This window comes from Cupressus sempervirens, chromosome 1 (assembly GCF_028749045.1).
Source record: "Cupressus sempervirens isolate cs-2001-9-10 chromosome 1, ASM2874904v1, whole genome shotgun sequence".
NCBI classification, from domain to species: Eukaryota; Viridiplantae; Streptophyta; class Pinopsida; order Cupressales; family Cupressaceae; genus Cupressus; species Cupressus sempervirens.
In genome coordinates, this window is record NC_143118.1 from 388,500,202 (window position 1) to 388,523,380 (window position 23,179).

Genomic DNA, 23,179 nt, shown 5'->3' on the forward strand with positions numbered 1-23,179 from the left:
AATAAAATTAACTTCATCATAATAGACCTTTTTATCGTTAAACCATGTGCTATCATTTCTTTGCTTACATCATCTGGAGGAAAGCAGGGTCCACTTTCACATTCATGATTTTTAGTCTCCCTTGGCTTTAACACTTGTTTTTACTTAGTCTCGCTCATCCTTTAGGAGAATGCTCTTGAAGTGTCAAACTATTTTCAACTAGTTTGAACCAAGTTCAAAGTGGTTTAGCGGGTTCAAAAGTTCCAACAGGTTCGATAGTTTAGAAAGTTCAAAAGTTTAGAACTTTGGTTAAATGAAAGCTAAGAGAAATATTTAGCTTTAGGAAAACTTGTATGTTATGTACTTAGGATAATTTAGGCTAAAGGGGAAATCAAACCAAAGGTTTTAAAGGAAATAGAAATCAAAATAAAGGTGACTCTCCAAAAAATACATGAACTAACACATTGAAAAGTCGCATATTTCTCTTAGGCCTATGAGAAAAAAATTGGATTTGAAACAATATTTTCTACAAATTTGTAAATTGTGTATTTTTTTTGCTGAGGTTACAACAATTTTGTGATTTTTTCTTGTTAAGGTTGCAAATTTCTCTCATAAGCATGTGAAAAAATGAATGGATTTGAAAATAATCTATCCTTAAAACAAATTGATTTGAAATAATTTGTTGTGCAACTTTCAAATTTCTTTCAAGCCTCCGAGGAAAAGAATAGATTTAAATTAATATGTTGCATAGCTTCCCACATTGTCAATTTGAAATGATTTGTTTGAAATATTTTTGTAGAGTTGATTTGAAAATGTGTTATTTGATTTGGTGATTTGTTTTTTTCGATAATGAGATTGCTCCATGCTTGGAGATGTTTTCATGGAGGCATGAATCATTAGTTTTATCATAGAGGCAAGTTTCCAACACTGTAAACAACATGAACAACACTCTAGAGGTTTGGAAGTAGTTTTTGGAATTTAATTTTTAGAAATTTTTGTATTAATATATTAATTTTACCCCTAGAAAAATGGGGGAAGTCAATTGAAATTAATGAGTTAATGGGTAGAAATTATTTTAAAATAAATTAATTTTGGAATTTAAGAATACAATGACTTTAGGTATAAAAATTAATTTGTGAACCACAACCAAAAATATTAACTCCATGCCTTTAGTTATAAAAAATTAAATTTGAACCACAACCAAAAACATTAGTTTTGTGTCTTATAGATAAGACATGGACTAATAAAAGTGTTTCATTTCATCACAAGACTCTTCACTAATACCACATCCCAAACACAAAAATCCCCATGAAAAAAACAACAAAACTACTTCATGGACTATAGGATTGAGGTAACAAAAGCAAGAGATTTACTTCATTTACGAAGTCATCAATGTTGGCAATTGACGAAGCCTTGCATGCATTTTCATCTACAAAAACTACAATCCTCACAATATCTCTCAGTTGCCTCACCCTTTTCTACATCTCACTTCCCAAGTAGCCAGCCATGAACAACCTCATAATCTTCTCCACCTTACTTTGTCAAATTATCCCTCCATGCCCCTAAAAATATTGATGCTCATGCAGACTTCCTCCTCCAAAAGCTTAGAATTATAAAATTGATCCAATGCAATGGGCCACCCAATCATAGGCACACCTTCGCTCAGGCTCTCAAGCATAGAATTCTATCCACAATGGCTTAGAAATCTGTAGGTTGAATAATGAGAAAGGATAAGAAATTATAGTGTCCAACCCATTAGAAGAAGCTCTTGTTTCAACTCCATCATTCTCCCTTCAAATCCTTCTAGTAGAAAGTCATTCAATGCATTAGTTACTCCAATGGGAGGATGAATGGCCCAAATAAAGGTCAGTCAAGAAGCTTCAATGATCAAAGCCAAAGTGTCATGTCTCTCTTGTCAACGTGCATAGACATGCTTATTTGGATCCTTATGTGGTGATCAAGACAAAGTTAGATTGATCAACTCTTTTGTTTGACGATAATTACAAAATATTTAAGTTAATTTCATAAGTTTGTAACTTAATTTCATTTCTAAGGATGGATTAATGATTAATTGATGCATAGATGGATGTTACGTGGTGTCACATTTCATTTTTATATGATGTTAGGTTATGTCACTCATGGTTATATTTAATGATGTATTTAATTATACTATTTGAGTTACTAATTCATTATATATTGCAATTTTTTGAGTGGTTTTAGTTTTGAAGGTATGAGAGTGTGGTTGAGGTAGAGAGGGTTAGCCTCTCCGAAGGGGATGAGTTAGGGGATCTCACAACCACACCCACACACCACTTAAGAATTAGATGTTGGAGTTGATGAAAGCCAACCCCAAAGACACCCAAGATCACCTGCATGCGAAAACCTGTCAAAGAGAAGCCAAGGAGAGGAAGAGCATGGAGCAAGGGTAAAACCCTAAACAGACATGAGAGACAATATGTGCAAACACAAGAAGAAAATGTATTTACAATATGCACAATGCCTTTATGTTATGTTATGTTGAAAATACAAAGAGGGAGAGGTTGCTTATAAAGACCTCAAGGAAGCTTGTAGAACAAGCTAGAAGGTGGTAGAAGATAAGGATGACAACTCAGCACACATCCACAAAAGGTGGAACATGCTAGAAGGGAACAAACTCCTGTGTTGTCAACAACTAACCACTACATGCATTAAATACAAAATATTAAATAAATGCATTTACCTAAGTAAGCTTAATTAATAGAATAAATAATAAATAATTAATTAATTATTTACTCTAACACCCCCCCTTAAGTGCAACTTAGGGAAATGCCTTAAGCTCACAAAACTAAGATGAATGCAGAATGGGTCTCAGAAACGAGGCCATTTTAGGTACCCAAGTACAATGCAATAAAATGAAAACTTTGTAAGTGGGGAAAGAGAGAAAACCACGTGGGAAAAACCCTCCCCTAAAAAGAGGTAACCTAGTGAAGAACTGAAGAAGCCTCCAACTAGGGAAATGTCCCCTAAAACAAGAACAAGAAGTGATCATGAGGAAGCATCACTGAAGCATGAAGAAGCCACAAATCTGCCAAATTTCTGATCTGAAGAACCTCCATGGAAGAAAAAGGCACAAATCGAGCATGTATATATGGTAGATGATCCATCTCACTAAAATGCATAGGTAGCCAGCCACTGCAATCGCCTTGTATATAGGATCAACTACTGAATACATAGTTCACACTATCGAACCATCAAACCATGGATGCATTAGAACAACAACATAACCCCCCCTTAATGCAGACGGGGTGTGATGATAGGCAACTGAGAAGGTGGGCCAAAGTCTCCTGCAAATGAACCAAGAATGACGAGAGAGGGAAAGAGGTATAGACACCTATAAAGACACAATCAAATAGACTCTGCATGGGGCTAATGTCATGGAAGGGACACTCACTTGACAAAGGGAGAATGCCTAAAATAGCAAACAACTATCCTCCACATGGTGCTTTATGAAAATAGTGCATGTAAAACTGACTCAAAACAATGTTCATAATCCCCAGAATGCAAAAGTGGCACTTTATCTCAATGCCATACAAAAAAGTGCTTCAAAATGATAGCTACAATGATCAAAACTAAAAACAAGTTGCAACAAAACAAAGTACAACTAAAAACAAGAGAAACCATGCCAGGAAAATGATCCTCGAGCCTAAAACACTCAAAATATCCACCATATAGAAAAAAATGCCAAAATTATGATAGAAAGAGCATGGGCAAAAAACTCAAGAAAAGGACCACATTTCTGAAAAGGTGATAGAACCAGATTTCCAAAAATATAAAGTTTTCAAAAAAGGGCATGGGATGCAAAAGATATGCTTGCCGGAGTCAAAACCATAACTTTAGACTTTAACTAAAAAAATGGGCAAAGAAAAGGCATCAAAACCTAAAAATTCTTGCACCAAAGTCTCCATCTTAGAACTAGCTTTCCGGTGCTTCTTTTGGATTGGAAAAATACCTCCGTATGCTCAAGTTATGGCCAAAAAATAAAGAGTAGGTCCAAAATGACCCTGAAGAAGAGGTGCAAGAAGGATGCTGATGACATGCTGATGTCATCATTTTACTGCAAAAAATTTGACGACCATGTGATTGTCACCACAAGAAAAGAAGCCACGTGGTAGTGGCATGTGGATGCCACGTGGCAAGAGGCTGATGTAGCAGGTGCCACGTGGCACCTGCGCCACGTGTCACGCGTAGAATGCGCACTGACTATGCAGAAAAGCTGAGTGGGTGGGCTGATGGAGTAGACATGTAGACAGTGGAGGTGGCCGCAATTGGAGCTGAGGGAAACTAGCGGTAGAGTGGCATCAAAAATTGAATAGCCGGTGAGGTGGCACGGAGCTCTAGCCGATGGTGGAGGTTGGGCAGCGGCGTAGATAGTGGAGGTGGAGGAGGGGGCTAGTGACGGCGGAGCAGGGCAGAAACTGAAGTAGAAGAGTTGCAGACGCAACCAAAGGAGTTGGGCAGGGGCAGCCCTGAGGTGGCTGCTAGGTGGTGCCACGATGGTGCACCTTGCGCCCCTTTTTAAATTTTTTTTAAATCGCCATGCATCTGTACGATCTGTATGGAAAGCCCCTTGAACAAATTTTTTTTACCTCCCGGAGCTCTATCTCCAAAAATGACAAGTTTTATATGAATCTTGACTGCAAACGATCTTCTAGATCCAATGGTGATGTTCATTTTGCCCCAATTTGCTCTGAAAATTTGTTGATCCCTTGATTTGAAGAAAAAATGCACAAACAAACTAGGGTTTGTGACTTCAAATCACGGCTTCAAAATTCTTCAACCAAGCTGCAGCAGGAAGGCTCTGATACCATGTTGGAGTTGATGAAAGTCAACTTCAAAGATGCCCAAGATCACCTACATGCAAAAACTTGTCAAAGAGAAGCCAAGGAGAGGAAGAGCATGGAGCAAGGGTAAAACCCTAAATGGACATGAGAGACAATATGTGCAAACACAAGAAGAAAATGTATTTACAATATGCACAATGCCTTTATGTTATGTTATGTTGAAAATACAAAGAGGGGGAGCTCACTTGTAAAGACCTCAAGGAAGCTTGTAGAAAAAGCTGGAAGGTGGTAGAAGATAAGAATGACAACTCAGCACACATCCACAAAATGTGGAACATGCTAGAAGGGAACAAACTCCCATGTTGTCAAAAACTAACCACTACATGCATTAAATACAAAATATTAAATAAATGCATTTACCCAAGTAAGCTTAAGTAATAGAATAAATAATTAACAATTAATTATTTATTTATTCTAACATTAGATGCCTAATTAATGTTGCATTCTATTTTGTGTTAATCTAATTCTTGAATGTTTAAAACACAATGGAAAGGTTATTGATGAAAGCTTCCTATATGCTATGATAATATATTGTTATATTACTTATTACATCATTAATTGATAGGTTATTGATGAAAGCTTCCTCTATTTGAAACATAGTTGTATGTTATCATTCTTGTATATAGGTTGTTCACCGGGAAGGGGCATGGTTAAGAAAAGCTACCTCGTAGTCTCCATTATAGTTGACTCAAAGCTTTAACAAGCACTAATAGTGGTGACCATTAAAACCTAAGGAAAATGTAGCACCCTTTGATTGAGTTTTCCTTGTTTGGATCTGCCACAAATTAGGAAAGATTTTGTGTTTTCTTACATGATATTTCTTTCTTGATTGCATACAGGTTGCGATGAGTTTGAGCTATGCCTTCTTTCACTAGTGATTGGGAATAAATATAGTCTTCTTCACCCTTTGGCTCCTATTTTTGGCTGGCTATAGGATATCTAAAATATCCACAACCATGTACTCCAATGGGTTGCTCTTTTCAAGTCCACTTACCATATAATGGTTAGACATTTGAATGGAAATGTGAGTAAAACTTTCTATTAATAAGACTAACCCAATTGCTTATTTTAAAACACCAATCATACTTCTATATATTTCATGAGGAAAATATCTAAGATGTATTCTATTCTTCCTCTGTTATGGGGTTTTGAGGAAAGTAAGTTATGTGAGTTGTATTGGACTGTTGTTATACCATTTTCATGAAATCTCTATATTGTTTTTTTTTTTTCATTTAGTAACCACATATTTAACATTGCTATATTAATGTGCTAGTTGTAGGCTCACAATTTATGTTGCTGCATGTTCAAAATACCTTGGGTTGGTGTTTTCTATAACTTCCAAAAACACTACTGTAGACAAAAACTCCACATATAATGGTGTGACCAAAATGGACTTGGCCTCTATTATACTATTGTTGCAATCAAATGCCATAATGAATCTCTATTTTACCACTATATTGTTGTGGCATACATATTGTATTTTGAATCTCTAAAATTCAGTATTACGATGGTCTTGATGAGAACATTTATTGTTTCCATAGTAAGAGATGAGGATAATTTGTACAAAGAAAACTAAATGTTACACTAGACAACTATTAGGTTCCTTACTTTTGTTAAAAGGATCCAATACTCTAAATTATGGATAATGCTCATTGGTCTATGTACTAATTTAAGAGATATTGCCTCCTAAATTAAGAAATACTAAAACTTATTAAAAAAAAATGAGGTTGTTGAGTGCTAAATGACTATGTTAGTTGTAAATTCTTAATGACTAGTCCTAGTATTTGATGTTTATATCCTTTATGGAAGGGTGAAATGTGGCAAAAGGGAGGGTGGAGATGGATGCATTAGGTTTTGCTTCTCTCAACCTATCAGATTCTGAAAAGTAGGATTTATTATGTTTTGTCTCTCTTTTTGGTAATACTGATGAATTTTGTGCTTGGCCAGGCCATTTTTTATTGCATTTAAGTAACATGTTCTGACATATAGCCTATGCATGACTATGCTCACTTTTTGTTGCATATGTATAGATATGCTTATTTAAAATAAATTTATATGTGGGTAGATGTGTTACAATTTTTCTTTTACTGCATATGTGTAGATGTGTAGTGTTTTTTTCTTTTCCATACCATATTCTATGATTAGGCTAATAGGCACATGGTTGTATCTAGTATATTTCATGGCTACACCAGATCTATCTGATCCATCTTGTTCTAGGAAGCTAGGCTTCTTGTTATGGGGTTAGGGAATTATACATGTCAAGAAGAATCTCGAGGGAGTATACACTCTGTGGTTGGCGAGGTAAAAGCACCTAGGTGACGCTTCTGTCTTAGATAGTAGATGGACGACATTAGATGGCTTTGGAGACTAGATACACTAAAGGACACATGAATTTTTTTGATAACCTTTCTTATGGTCTTGCAATTTTCATCTTAGAGATGATGAATAGTAACATTCAATTGATGTGATCTCTAATTATTAAGTAATGCAATCCTAAAATATTGAGATGTACTTTTCCTTATGTATAAGATGAACATACATTGTAATTCAACACCATAGTTCATATGATGTAATGTTCATGCGATATAAAATAGAACCTTAGTGTTATACTGAATTTGTTAATAAACTAATTGTTTTTATCATATTAGTTAATGGATAACGAATGAGATCTTGACTTTTCAACTCTAGTTGTGATTGGTTTCTCTTTCACATTTTTTGTTCTTATGTGATGTGGCATTTTTTATTAGGACATCATTCTTACATATGGTATGAGAGCTATGTTTAAATCCTAGGCCTTGGGCTACCATGCTAACTTGCACCCATGTGTGTCAAGTGTTTGAGTTATCACCATGGCCATAATAGCTAATCATAGAGGTGGGTCTAGTAGTGGTGCATGAGCTGAGGAACCTAATGAGAGGTTAGATTAGATATTGAAATTGTTGACCCAACAAGAGCCTTTTTTATAGCAACAAGGCCAAAGAATCGATAACATAGAGCATGAGGCTCAAGGTAGAAAAATTAACGAAGAGGCAATAAAGCATGACGAAGATCAGCACTCTAGAGCCATACATAAGTAGGAGGAGGAACTAAGGAATAAATTTGAGGATGATCTATTGGATGAGGCTCATAGGAGGTCTAAGGTAGAGCAGAAGGTCGATGATGACCGTTAGATTGCTCTCATTAATACTGACAGGTTATAAACAGTAGCTGACTTGAGAAAAGATCTCAAGAAAGTGACCTCACTAACATTTTATGGTAGAGCTTTAGGGGAAGATTTTGAGGCATGGATTACCAACATGGAGAAGTATTTCTTGGTGTGAAACTATACAGGAAAATTTAGAATAATTTGGGCCACATTTTAGCTGATGGGTGAGGTAGCTACCTAGTGGGATGGTGCAATGGCTAAAAAGAAATTTCAGCATGGGGAGGTAATGTGGGAAATTTTTTTGCATCTTTTCCACAAATAATGGTTACCTCAGCTATTCTATGACAAGAAATAATCAAATTTCTACAAGTTAGTTTAGGGGAACATGAATGTTACACATACCATGAACATCTTTGTCATTTGGTGAAGTATGTTCCTCAATATCAACATGATGAGCTATTTAGAACTTGAAAATTTGTGATGGGTTTATGACTTGAGATATACAATGAGATCAAAATGTAGGAGTCTAAGACCATGGATTTTGCACTGCATAAGGCTCTTAAGAAGGAATAGAGACTGAAGGATGCTTCCTCATCTAAATCTTCCAACTAGAACTATAAAAGGAAGTTCCAAGACAACAAGTCTTATAAGGATAATAGGGGGTATTAGGATGACAAGAAAAAAGGAAATGGAAAGAAACAACAAATCAAAAACATGAAGGATAAGGGATAGGACAATTCTAACAAGAATAGGAATAAGAAAAATTGGAAGAATAACAAGAATCAAAACAATATAAATAAAAGAAATAGAAATAGAAGGAATGTAAATGATAGGGGTGAAAAGAATAGGAATGATGATAGGAGGGGCCCTAGGATAGGATTTTATGTATGTGGCGGTAACCACTTTGTTGCTAAGTGTCCATAATGATCTAACAAGAGGGACTTTCCACCATAGCACCACATCCATGCTGTAGTTGATCATAGGCAAGAAAATTTTCAAGCCACTCCTATATAGATGACTAGTACACTATTTGGTTACCCTATTTCTATTCTTATAGATACTGGTGCTATTGAATGTTTTGTAGATCCCAATATAGTAGCTAAGATACCTATTAGGGCCAGTTTTATGGCTGAACCTTGGACTATAGAATATGGTAATAGGGCTGAACATAGGGTAGAACAATGCTTATTTTGCAGTGGGTTGGAACTCCCTAGCTTTCAAATAGAGTTAAACTTGTATGTAGCATCTTTGGGCTCATATGATGTCATCCTAGGAATCAACTAGTTAAGTAAACATAAATCCTTAGTTAATTGTTAGGATAAGGTGATCGAATGCCATAATATCACAGGTCACTCATTGATGCTAAATAGTGTCAAACAATCATTTGAATGAAGAAATTTTTTAGCTATGCAATTGAAGAAAACAAAGAGGAAGGGATGCCAGTTATATGTTGTCCATGTCAAGAATTTGGAAGATATTCCACTTTGATTAGAGGATCATCCTATTTTGTAGGAATTTAGAGACATGTTTCTAGATGATTTTCTTGAACTACCCTCTAAGAGGGAGTTCAATTTCTCCATAAATCTTGTGCCAGGAGCATGACATCATTCAAAGGTTCCTTACCATATGACTTCCATAGAAATGTATGTGTTGAACACTTAGCTACATGAACTCTTGGATAAAGGTTTCATTTGACCTAGTGTATCACCGTTGGGATCTCCTATAATTTTCATTAAGAAGAAGGAAGGTACCTTAAGGTTTTGCATTTATTACCACATGCTAAATAAGGTGATCATAAAAAATTGATATCCTCTCCCAAGAATTGATGAACTATTTGATTAGATGAAGGGAGCAACCGTATTCTCTAAAATTGATTTGAGATCTGGATATCATTGAATTTAGATTTAGGATGAAGACATACCTAAGACAACATTTAGAACTAGGTATGGGCATTATGATTTTGTAGTCTTACCTTTTGGAGTGACAAACATGCCTGCTACTTTCATGAACCTGATGAAAAATGTATTCAGAGACTGTCTCAACAAAGTCATGGAGATATCTATTGATGATATCTTGATATAATCCAAGAATTTATAAAAGCATGAAGAACACTTGCATATAGTCTTGGAGCACCTGAGAGAGAGAAAATTGTACGGGAAGATCTCTGAGTGTTCATTTTATTAGAAAGAGATCCACTACCTAGGGCATATTTTATCAGCTGATGGCATAGCAGTGGAATCTGTAAAGATAAAAGCCATCCTTGAATTGCCAACTCTATAGAACATAAGTGAAGTTAGGAGTTTTATGGGTCTTGCTAGGTATTATAGGAAATTTGTTGAGGGATTTTCTAGCATAGTAGTACCAATCACATCTCTCTAGGAAAAGGGCAAAAGGTTTGAGTGGACAAAAGCATATGAGAAAGCCCTTCAGTTGCTTAAGAAAAGGCTTACCACTGCTTCGATCTTGATTATACCAGATCCTAATGGACACTTTTTTGTCACAATAGATGCTTTAGGAGATGGGCTTGGGGGTGTATTAATGTAAGATAGTAAGGTTGTTGCCTACGAATCTAGGAAGCTCAAATTGCATGAACTAAACTATGTTCCTCATGATTTAGAACTAGCTACGATAGTACATGCATTGCAGACGTGGTGACATTACTTGTTTGGGAATCCATTTGAGCTTAAAACTCATCATATGGGGTTGAGGTATATTTTCATTCAACCTAATCTGAATGCCAAGCAGAGGCAGTGGCTTGAATTCCTCAGTGAATACAATTTCGGAATTGAGTATATTAAAGGAAAAGAGAAAAGGGTAGCAGATGCACTTAATTGTAGAAGGCATATCACCACTATCACTACATCTTGAACTCATATGAGAGAGTATATTCTTCAATACCTTCTTGGAGATACCCATTACGAATAGGTGAAGTCAGTATTGGACACCGGTGCCTCTGATTCAAGATTTGTTAATTACTCTTTTGATGATGATGGTGTACTTAAGTACTAGAATAGGATATATTTTCACAACCATTAAGGGTTGGAAAAATTTTTGATCTCAAATTGGTTTTGATAATTGAGTGTCAACACAATTAAGCTTTTTACTAAGTTCATGCCCATCTAGTAACATATGCCAAGTATAATATGTATAGATGTTGAGTAAATCAAGTGCTGAGTAAATAGTAAGTGCCAAGCAATTCAAGTGCTAAGTGAACAATAGATGTAGAGAAAGTTCAAGTGCCGAGTTAGATAGAATTACAATATGTGTTGAGCATTAGTATTATCAAGTGTTGAGTAACACAGAATGGATCTAGTTGTTTATGATGGCACAAACAACTATGTAAATAATTTTTGCACCAACTAATGGATAGATCTTGAAGTTTTGAAGATAAGATCAAATCTATTTGGATTCCCTATGTGATCAACATGCAACCAATCAAAAAAATTGAAGGAATTGAGTAGGAAAAAATGAATGAATCTCAATCGTAGATTCATACCTAACCCTAAACCGCCAAAGTATTTTTAAAGGGAGATGAAGCCCCATAATTAAAGTATGAGAGAGAGAATTAGAGAATGTATGTGAGGAGCTGATGCTAGCAAAGATTTCAAGGAATTGAAAGGGGTGAATTGATCAGTATAAATTCAAGGTGACTTAGAAGGATAGAATTGCATAATCAATTTGTAGAATAGAGGATCGAGGATACATCAATTTCATATTAGATTAGAAAGGATCAAGATGGACTAAATTGAGATCTAAAATCAGCAATACCAGATTATAAGTAGTCAGATCAAACATTCTACTGTCAGATCAAAGTTTGCACTGAGATTTGTTGGCTTTTTTGAGGTTTTAGAAGTTATCAACCTAGTTTCTTATTAGCTTGCTTTGCCACCTTCTTCCACCCACATTCATAATTTTTTCAATGTGTCGATGCTTAAGCCATATCATCTTGAGATATCTCATGTGCTTGACTAGCATGTGTTTAAGGTACATGATCCAGGGTGATGGCAGTTAAGCCCACCTGATTCATTGAGTAGCATATCGTCAAGGTACGAGACATGGACGTCCTCTAGTATAAGGTCCAATGGGAGCAATTTGGTGTATATAGTTCCACTTGGGAGGATGAGGAGGATTTATAGAAATCCTTTCCTCACATTTTTGTATGGCTTGTTTTATTTTAGCTAGATATCAATTTTGGATGTGTGTGCATGCTTATTTTTGTTGTGATTTTACATCAGGACAATGCCTTTTCCTAGAGGGGAGGGATGTTTCATCTCACTTGTCGACATGCTTGAAAATGCTTATTTGGATGCTTATATGATGATTGAGTCAAAGTTAGACTAGTCAACCCTTTTGTTTGAAGAAAAATTAAGAAATATTTAACTTGATTTCCTAAGTTTGTAACTTAGTTTCTCTTTTGAGGGTGGATTAGTGATTAATTGATGCACAGATGGATGTTATGTGGTGTCACATTTCATTTTATATGATGCTATGATATATGCCACTCATGATTATATTTAATGATGTATTTAAATATACTATTTGGATTACTAACTTATTGCTTGTTATGAGTGTTTGAGTGGTTGTAGGATCAAAGGGATGAGAGTGTGGTTGAGGTAAAGAGGGTTAGCCTCTTAGAAGGGGATGAGTAAAAGGATCTCACAGTTGCATCCACACACCACTTAAGAATTAGATGCTTAAATAATGTTGCATTCTATTTTGTGTTAATTTGATTCTTGAATGTTTAAAACATAATGGAGAGGTTATTAATGAAAGATTCCTTTATACTATGATAATCTATTATTATTTTACTTACGACATCATTAATTGATAGGTTTTTTTATAACCAAAGGTGGTAAAATATATCTTTATTTTCTCTTTTTACATCCGAAGCATCTTACACATATGAGGGAATAACTAACAATACTATGCACATATTTAGGAAAAGGAAAGAATAATGCAATTGTGTCAGGTACAAAAAAATCTAATATTATAAAAATAATAATTATTTTTACTTTGGGGGTGATGCCAATAGGAGAAAAATTTGGAAGTAGACAGAGGGAGTTTGGATTGAGCACGAAGGACAACATATTTTTTAGGTTCCCATTTAAGTGCTAGTTAATCACATGTTACTTATTCAATGCATGGAAAACTCTAAAGATTTTGATTTTTGTAACTATATATTTGTCACCTAGTTGTTTTTGCAAGGATTTTAAGCATTATGTTATTTCACTTTGTAGAGGTCAATGTAATATTTTTATTCAATCACATGAGTGTAAATTTAAGCTATTGTAAAAATAGATACATTGTGAGGATCCTTGTACAAATATCAAATGTAAAAGATTTGTTTAATAATACCAAACAACACAGTAATGTCGGATCTATAGGTATGATACTAAACATTCAATATGTTATATTCATTTTGAAACATAGTTGTACATTATCATTCTTGTATGTAGGTTGTTCACTAGGAAGGGGCATGGTTAAGAGAAGCTACCTCGTAGTCTCCATTCCAATTGACTCAAAGATTTAACAAGTACCAACAACGGTGACTGCTAAAACCTAAGGAAAATGTAGCACTCTCTAATTGAGTTTTCCTTGTTTGGGTCTGCTGCAAATTAGGAAAGATTTTCTATTTTTCTTATACACTATTTCTTTCTTGATTGCATATGGGTTGCAATGAGTTTGAGCTATGCATTTTTTCACTAGTGACTGAGAATAAATATAGTCTTCTTTACCCTTAGGCTTTCATTTTTGGCTAGTTGTAGGATATCTAAAACATCCACAACCATCTACTCCAATGGGTTGCTCTTTTCAAGTCCACTTACCATATAATCGTTAGACATTTGAATGGGAATGTGAGTAAACCTTTTTATTAACAAGACTAACTTAGTTGTTTATTTTAAAACACCAAACATACTTCCACAGATTTTATGAGGAAAATATCTAAATTGGATTCTATTCTTCCCCTATTATGGGGATTTGAGGAAAGGAAATTATGTGAGCTGTATTGGATTGTTGTTATACCAATTTCATGAAATCTTTGTATTGTTTTGCTTTTGTGGTTAGTAACCATGTATTTAACATTGCTATATTAATGTAATAGCTATAGGCTTACAATTTATGTTGCTACATGTTCAAAATACCTTGTTTTGGTATTGTCTATAACTTCCAAAAACACTACTATAGATCAAAAATCCACATACAATGATATGACGAAAATGGACTTTTTCTTTGTGTTAAATCTCCATACTCTTATACTATTGTTGCAATCAAATTCCTTAATGAATCTTTATTTTACCACTATATTACTATGTCACACATATTGCGTTTCAAATATCTAAACTTTAGTATTACAAGGGTCTTGATGAGAACATTTAGTCTTGTCATAGTGATGTTAGAAATAATAGTCCACCAAGATAACTGGGCAGGGGGGGTGAATCAGTTATCCAATAATTAAAACATTTATCAACCTTAAACAATCCTATCCATTCAACCAAAGTAAAGAACAACCATAACAAGATGCACATAGACAATTACACTATATATGCTAACTAGGGAAACCCTTGATCAGAGGGAAAACCCTTGTGGGAATGATGCCCATAAGATGATGTACTAATATAAATATTCCTTTTTAGAGGATGGACCATGTTAGGAGTCTATTACAACATTTAGTACATATGATCCTTGTTAAGAGATTTTGAATCCTTGTTAGAAGATTCCAACCCTGTTAGGAGTTGTAAAAGATAGAAGGACCCATTTTCTAAATAGCTTTTGGGGCAAGACCACTGAACTTATTATCCAACTAATCTCTCAACTATTCCTTGTAGAATAATTGTATGTACTATGCTTCAAACACTTTTCCTCTATCGTATCCAACCTATCAGACCTTGTAGACCATGTCACACACCTTGGATCCAAGTATCCAACTTTAGATCACTCAATAAAACCTTAGCAATAAAGTTTCCTTCACTTCTACTCTACTCTTCTCAACTTCATATTCTACTCTTTTTACTACTTATAATTACTTCTCTTCCATATAGCCAAACTTATGATAAAGGAAAATGTCCTTCCTTTATATCAAATCCATAAAAAAATTCCTTGAGCTGACGGTTACCTTCTTAATTAATTATTATAGGAGCACATTAATAACACATTAGACTTAGTGATAACATTAATCTTTCACCTTATATCTTGAATATCTTTCCCTATATGTATCATTATGATGAGAAAACTTAACCACACCATCAACAACATGTCTTCTTGACATCTTTAACTTTGGCTTCTCAAAATAACAACTATGCTAAGAAATATAAAAAGTTTACTAGAACATGCCTCAGTAAACTCTATCTCAGAACAATCTTTACTAAAACTTGCATAACTTCTTCCAAACTTAATATTTTATGCTTTTGAGGTTAGCTACATATACTAGACACTTAGTAGCATCTCTCTTTAACCTAACTATTTAATGTACTCAATGATTTGTCTATGCCAACTTGATCTTTCCGTTGTTCTTCTATTAGATATCACAAAAAAATTCTATGTGGACATCAATGCCAAATATAGTCATGAATGTAACATATCATCATGATAATGATTGTATCATAATTATACAATACTCTCCCATAGGAATATCATCGACATTCATGCTTCCAATAATCTCCCCCTTTGGCATTGATGACAACATAGATAAAAAAACATCTAGTTCCAAGAATACCAACTGCAAAAGACTATTAACCTTGCTTTTCAAATCCTCTTCATCAATCATTCTCCCCCATTGATATACCTCAATTTCCTTTACATCAAACTATTTTCCATACTATACTTCTCCCTTCAATGTACTCAAATTGTTTTTCATGCTAAACTTCTCCCCCATTGACATCAATGTCAAAGGTTTCAATAACCATCAAACTCTGCAACAACTGATTCTTACTCACCTCAAGTGTCCAAAGACACTATTCAAAAACAACATCCAATAAGAGTCCTAGATGAATCTATCCATCATAGATACTCCCCCATATAGGAAGCATCAACATTTAGTCGAGAAAAATAATAGTGCTCTGTTACACTGGACTGATGCACTCTTGCATCTTTTACTCTAATGTAGGAAGGGGCATAACCCCTAACATACCTCACAAATACTCAAAAGTCTCTTTGGGAAGAGGCTTAGTGAAAATATTTGCAATCTGCTCTTTAGTGCTCACATACTCCAATATAATTTCCTTTTCTACAAATTTCTTTCTCAACATGTGATACTTGATAGAAATGTGCTTGGTCTTAGAATGCAACACTAGATTCTTAGACATATTTATTGTTCTTGTGTTGTCACAATGTATGACAATAGGTTCATTGATTTCTATCCTTATATCCTTCAACATTTGCTTCATTCAAACAACTTGATTACAATTTTTTTTTGTTGCAACATATTTTGTTTTTGCTATACTTTGTGAGGTACAATCCTACTTCTTGCTTAGCCAAGAAACCAATCTTCCTCTAAGAAAGAAGGCTTCACCACTAGTCCTCTTTCTATCATCAATAATGCCTACCCAATTAGCATTAGTATAAGCACATAAAGTAAAATCATTAGACTTAACATACCAAAATCCAAACTTTGGTGTTCCCTTTAGGTATCTAAATATCCTTTTGACTACTACATAATGTGCTTCTCTAGGATCAGCTTGGAATCTTGTAACAATTCCAACTATATTTTCTATATGTGGCCTTGTGTGAGTCAGATATTGCAATCCTACGATCATAGATTTGTACTTTTTCTACTCAATAGTAGTTGTCTCAACCCTTGTAGATAACTTGTGTCCAGTTACCATAGGTGTTCCAATGGGTTTACATGTTTCCAGACCAAACCTTTTCAGTAAATCTTTCAAATACTTAGTCTGAGAAAGAAAGATTCCTTCTTTATCCTATATAATTTGTAATCCTAAAAAATATTTCATTTCTCCTATCATACTCATTTCAAATTCTTTCTTCATTTCTTCTACAAACTTGTCACTTTCATCATCATTTCCTCTAGATATGATATCATCAACAAATATTATCAAGATCATCAATCCATCATCAATTTCTTTCTAATAGATATTTCTATCTACCATACCTTTTCTATATCCAAGCTTTGTCAAATTCTTGTCCAACCTTGCATACTAGGTTCTAGGTGCTTTGTTGAAGCCATACAATGCTTTCTTTAGTCTACATACTATGTCCTTGTCATTTGTCAAAGGACAACCTTCAAGTTGTTCTATCTATACCTCTTCTTCAACTTCTCCATTTAGAGATGCTAACTTGACATCCATTTGATAATCTTATCCATTCAATCAAAGTAAACAACAACCACAACAAGATGCACACAAACAATTACACCATATGTTAACTAGGGCAACCCTTGATGAGAGGGAAAACCCTGGTGGGAATGATGCCCATAAGATGATGTACTAATATAAATATTCCTTGTTAGAGGATGGAACCTATTAGGAGTCTATTACAACATGTAGTACACATGAGTCCTTGTTAGGAGATTTTGAATCTTTGTTAGAAGATTCCAACCTTGTTAGGAGTTGTAGAAGATAGAAGGACCCATTTTCCAAACAACTTTTGGGGTAAGACCATAGAACTCACTATCCAACTGATCTCTCAATTATTTCTTATAGAATAATTGTATGTACTATACTTCAAACTTCTTTCCTCTATGTTGTCAACTGGACCAATCACTGCCAGACCTTGTAGACTAATTCATGAACCTTGGATGCAAGTATCCAACTTCAGATCACTCAATAAAACCTTGGTAATGAAGTTTCCTTCCCTTTCACTCTACTCTACTCAAGTAATGCTAACAAATTTTGTGCTTGGCCAGGCCATTTTGTATTGCATTTAAGTATGTTATTTTGACATGTAGTATGTGTGTGACTATGCTCAAATTTTCTTGCATATGTGTAGATATGATTTATTTAAAAGAAATGTACATGTGAGTAGATGTGTTACAATTTTTCTTTCATTACATATGTGTAGATGTATAGTGCTCTTTTGTTTTTTCTACTATATTTTGTGATTAGGATAATAGGCATATGGTTACATGTAGTATGTTTCAAGGCTGCACTAGTTCCATTTGATCCATTTTGTTCTGAGAAGCTAGGGTTCTCATGCTAGGGTCTGGGAATTCTTCATGTTAGGAAGAATCCCATGGGAGTAAACACTCTATGGTTGGTGAGGTAAAAGTGACTGGGCCACACTTCCTTCTTAGATAGAAGATGGATGACATCTAATGACTTTGGAGACTAAATACATTGAAGGACACATGACACATTTTAGTAACCATTTTGATGGTCTTGTACTTTTCATCTTAGTGATGATGCATGGTAACATTCAATTGATAAATCTATGATTATTGAGTAATGTAATCCTAAAATATTGAGATGTACTTTTCCTTATGTATAAGATGGGCATACATTGTAATTCAATACCATAGTTTATACAATATAATGGTCATGCAATATATATCAACACCTTAGTGTTATGCTAAATTTGTTGATAAACTAATCATATTTATCTTATTAGTTAATGGATAGTGAATAAGGTCTTGAAATTCAAGTTTGGTTGTGATTGGTTTCTATTTTGTATTTTTTTCATTCTTCTATAATGTGACATCTTTGATTAGGACATGGTTCTTACACAAAGTCTCCATTTGATGGCAGGAGGTTCTGACCATGGTGCCAAAGGAAATGTAAAGAATTATGAGGGAGGACATGAGTTGAGCCATGTGACACAAAAATCATTGATAAGAGAATCAATGTGGCAACCATGGGCTCCATTGGAAGCATTAGGGAAGACACGACCCACAATCTAGACATGTCTGCTACTTCTGCTTCGCAAATGGTCCATGAATTTTGACTCCAAATAGTGGAAAGTATTGAGAAGAGTTCCCAGCTATTGATATTCCTTGGTATTTGGCATTTCAAGAAGAGGTGTCATGGGTCCTTTCCATCCATCAACCTCAGGCATGTATTGTAAGAGGTTCCAAGAGTTGCATGTATTGTAACTAGAAGTTGCACCATAAAAGGTGCAAGGGGTATGCCGATAGGTTGTAGTTGTGAAAGCAATATTTAAATGATAAGAGATATTGTGGAATAGTGATTTATACTATTTCAATTAATTTCAACAAATTATAAAATGATGTCCCAATTGATATATATGAGACACTAAGAAAGAAACAAAAGAACAACTATGGATAGAAATTAAGATGAATCTTGAACAAAGAAAGTATAAGCATTTGCATGTCATTGGGTTTAAATAATAACATATTACATACATTATGTTTTTTATTATGTTAACATACTTAGGAAATTAATATTAAGTAAATATGACTCTAGATCTTAATAGAATAAAACTTGTATCCGCATAAAAAAACTAGATACATGCAAAACTAAATTTCTTGCTAAAATTAATTCTATAAATAAACTAGAGATGTCTACTATAATACTTTTGAATAAGAATTTTGCATATACTCTTGTTGAATGGAAATAACTAAATTGGTAAATCAATGGAAATTCATAATACAAGCTCACCTTCCAAGCCTTATTAGATATGTTAGATGTTAATATTGGGTTAACTGCCCATAAAACTCTAAGTGTATCAAAAAATGGGATGTCACTGAAAAGCTACGTGATTTTATGCCAAAGAAATGAAATGATAGTGAAAAGCTATGTCCTAGTCTTTTGATCATCACGATGAAGCTTACAACATGTGTGGTGTGTAGTAAAAAAAAGTTTCAAGTCTAAAACCAACTAAGAAGAGCTGAAATATGAATAGAAAGTGATGAGTATATAAAGATTCACTATGCAATGAAAATGGTTATCTAAACGCAAAGGCCTCAAATCATGGATCAATTCATTAAGATGACATATAGTTAGTTACTATTACTTGTTACCACTAATTTCATGACTACTTCTCTTAGAATTCGAATTAAATATGATAACAAGTCCATGACTACTTCTATTGTCACTAGTTTTTATGACTACTTCTCTAGAATTCAAATTGAATATGCCAGCAAGACATTAGCAGAACAATGTGATGGCATAAAAATACACTTTGTAATTTTTGCGTGAGACAACTGATTGTGCATGAGACAATATTTTGGAGTGTTCGCTCCGTAGAAGAAGTCTATTGACTTAATTAGAAATTGTATTTAAACAAGGTGTGGTGACATAGTTTATAATATGATATTATTTTAATTAACTATTGTTAGAGGACACAAGAATACTACTACTAGCACTTGCACCCAAAGAAGGTGCAAAGGGTATGTTGATAGGTATTTTATTTAAAAATATTATATATATGTCTATATAAATGTATATATATAGGGAACATATAAAATTGACATTATAAAATATGTGGAATTGTGGAAGCAAGTCCTGTATAGAATAACAATTTTTAAGAAGGAACTCAAAATCTATTACTAAAGTATTGTATTTAATTGTATGACATCTTGAGTGAATTGTTTTAGATTGATGCAAAAATAGGTTTTGAAGGGACCCAAAACCCTTTACAAAACCTAAAGATAAACATGAAGCATCATCAGGTTTTACAAGGACCTGAAACCTAAAGTTCACCACAAAACATCAAAAGACCAAGTTTTACAGGGACCTGAAACCATTAGAGTAAAAAAACAAAAAAAAAACCTAGGTTTTACAAGGAATTGGAACCTAGAGATTAATACAAAAAGTTGGAAACAAAAAAATAAATAGAACCAACAAACAACCACAGACTAGAAACCAACACTCTAGCAAACCCAACCAGCAACTAAAGAAGCTCTTTGATGACTTTTGCTAACTCCTTGCCTACCTTCATAGTGCTCTGGATGATGTCTTTTGTTGCAAACCTAGGAACCTTAGGAGCCTCAACAACTTTTTTCTTCATACTCTTCCTTGTTCTCTTACTTGGACCTCCTAGACTCTTAGCCCCCATAATATCTTGAGTGAATTGTTAGTTTGAAATGTAAGAAATAAAAAAAGGTAGAGGCTAGAGATTTGAGTGTCACAAGTCACATCACTAAATACTAGCGAGGACAAATAAACTAAGACTAAAGTGACCTATGAGTTGTGACTTGTTTTTTAGCACTAGTTCTTTTAAGCCATAATATTTTTTGTTATATAAATGATGATATCAAGATAATAATTAATTAGCAAAATATAGTAGTAGCTCCAATATTTAGTTTTGATATTCATTCATACCATGGGATGTTGAATAATAATTTAAACATGAATATTGGGTAACCTAATAATAACTAAATTTTTCAAAAATAATGTAATACTCAATGCATAAAAGTCAATTAACATTATTGCATACTTCTAATAGTAGCAAGAAGTATTAAAGAACAAATCTCCTTTGCTAATCAATTCAAAGGTATTTAACAAGTTTTAATAAAGCACAAAGCTTTAAGTAATTAAATATCTATGTTAGTACACTTATTCTATTACAAGCATTACTCAACATTTTCTCCTTCAAATAAAGGAAATTTTTTATTTCAAGTAGAAAACAACCCTAAACTCTCTATTTGAAAATAGGAGCAACCAAAAAAATACCAAGCAAAAAAATAAAAGATAAAATAATTTAAAAACATATGATGTAAAATTTTAACCTTGTAAGAAACACCTAAGAAAAAATTGTGTGAACATGTTTTTGTAGATCGCTTCAAAATCCATTTCATATTGGTCCAGAAAGAACATACCTTTCTCTCTTTCATCTTAAGTTAAAAATTTTAGTTGTATTGGGCAGGTATGATCAATGCACTAATATAGAATTTTAATTTTGTTTCAATTCATTCAATGAACTAATAATTAATGTTTAAGAGCTTATATAGGACCTATTTGCACCATTCTTGAGAATATTATATTAGTAAGCTTTTCTCAACATTTTCTGCTTTAAAAAAAAAAAGATAATTTTTTATTTCAAATAGAAAACAACTCTAAGCTCTCTATTTGAAAATAGAAGTAGCCAAAAATATACCAAGAAAAAAACTAATAAAAAAATAATTTAAAAACATATGATGCAAAATTCTAACCATGCAAGAAACAATTATGGGAACACAATTTTGTAGATTCTTTCACAGTCCATTTCATATTGGTCTAGAAAGAACATACCTTTCTCGTTTTTATCTTAAGTTTAAAATTTTGGTTATATTGGGTAGGGTATGATCAATATAATTATATAGTAATTCACTTTCAATTTATGTAATTCAATGAACTAATAATTAATATTTAAGAGCTTATATAGGACCTATCTACACCATTCTTGACAATATTATATTAGTGAATCTATAGTCTTTAAAACAAATGTGTTTAAAGGTTGGTAGATTGAAATTCTTTTGATGAAATTTGTTCATTTTTTCATTGTTATGGTGTTTGATTTGAAATGGTATGCCTTTGTTAAAGAGAAAAAAAGTGAAACCAAAAAAATACAAAAGAATAGTGGTATGCCAAAGAACAAAACAAAACATGGAAGACCAATTTCCATTTAGAAGAAAAAAGTTACCCTATTATGTTTCTTTGTGATCACATGCCTAATGTCTATTTTAAACTTGTGCATGAATGGAAACCCTTATCATGTTTCTCAACTCTTTGTTGTCTATTGTTGGGAAATTTTGGTTTTGAGGTATAATTGGGAGTGAATGTGGACCACTAGTGTTGAGAACATGTGTCTCAACCTTGCAATCTTTTTTTGGAGAATTCCAAAATTTGTTTGTGCAAATTTTCCACTTGTTTATATCTTGGAAAAGAGTATATAAAATACCAAAAGGTGCCTTGTCCATAGTAGGATATAGGAGGGCCATATTTAGAGCATAGTTAGCTTGTTTTATGACTTTTATGGGGGTCTAAACTAAGAGAAAAAATTATGGATGAGATTACTATTTTAACATGGCTATTTTTCCATCTTGGAAATGTAAATGTCAAAATGGGTAACATGAGGCATGGTAGTTTTGACCATGGTTTTGTAAAACCACAAGTAGTTTCTAGGTTGTAAAATCAATATAAAAGGAGGGCTTGGGGAGGTGTTTGTTTAGTTGATTTTTTGCAAGAGTGGTGCTAGAAGGAGTCTCTCTGAGTTTGAGTTGTGGTTATGCACTCCTATAAGAACTTGCATTGCAAGTGTATTGTAATCATCTTGGTTTGATAAT

General features: G+C 33.7%; 1 pseudogene; it reads right to left on the reverse strand.

Moving 5' to 3' along the window:
* Positions 1-1,310: 1,310 nt before the first annotated feature.
* Positions 1,311-19,061, reverse strand: LOC149577916 (UDP-glycosyltransferase 92A1-like; annotated as a pseudogene).
* Between the last annotated feature and the right edge of the window lie 4,118 nt (positions 19,062-23,179).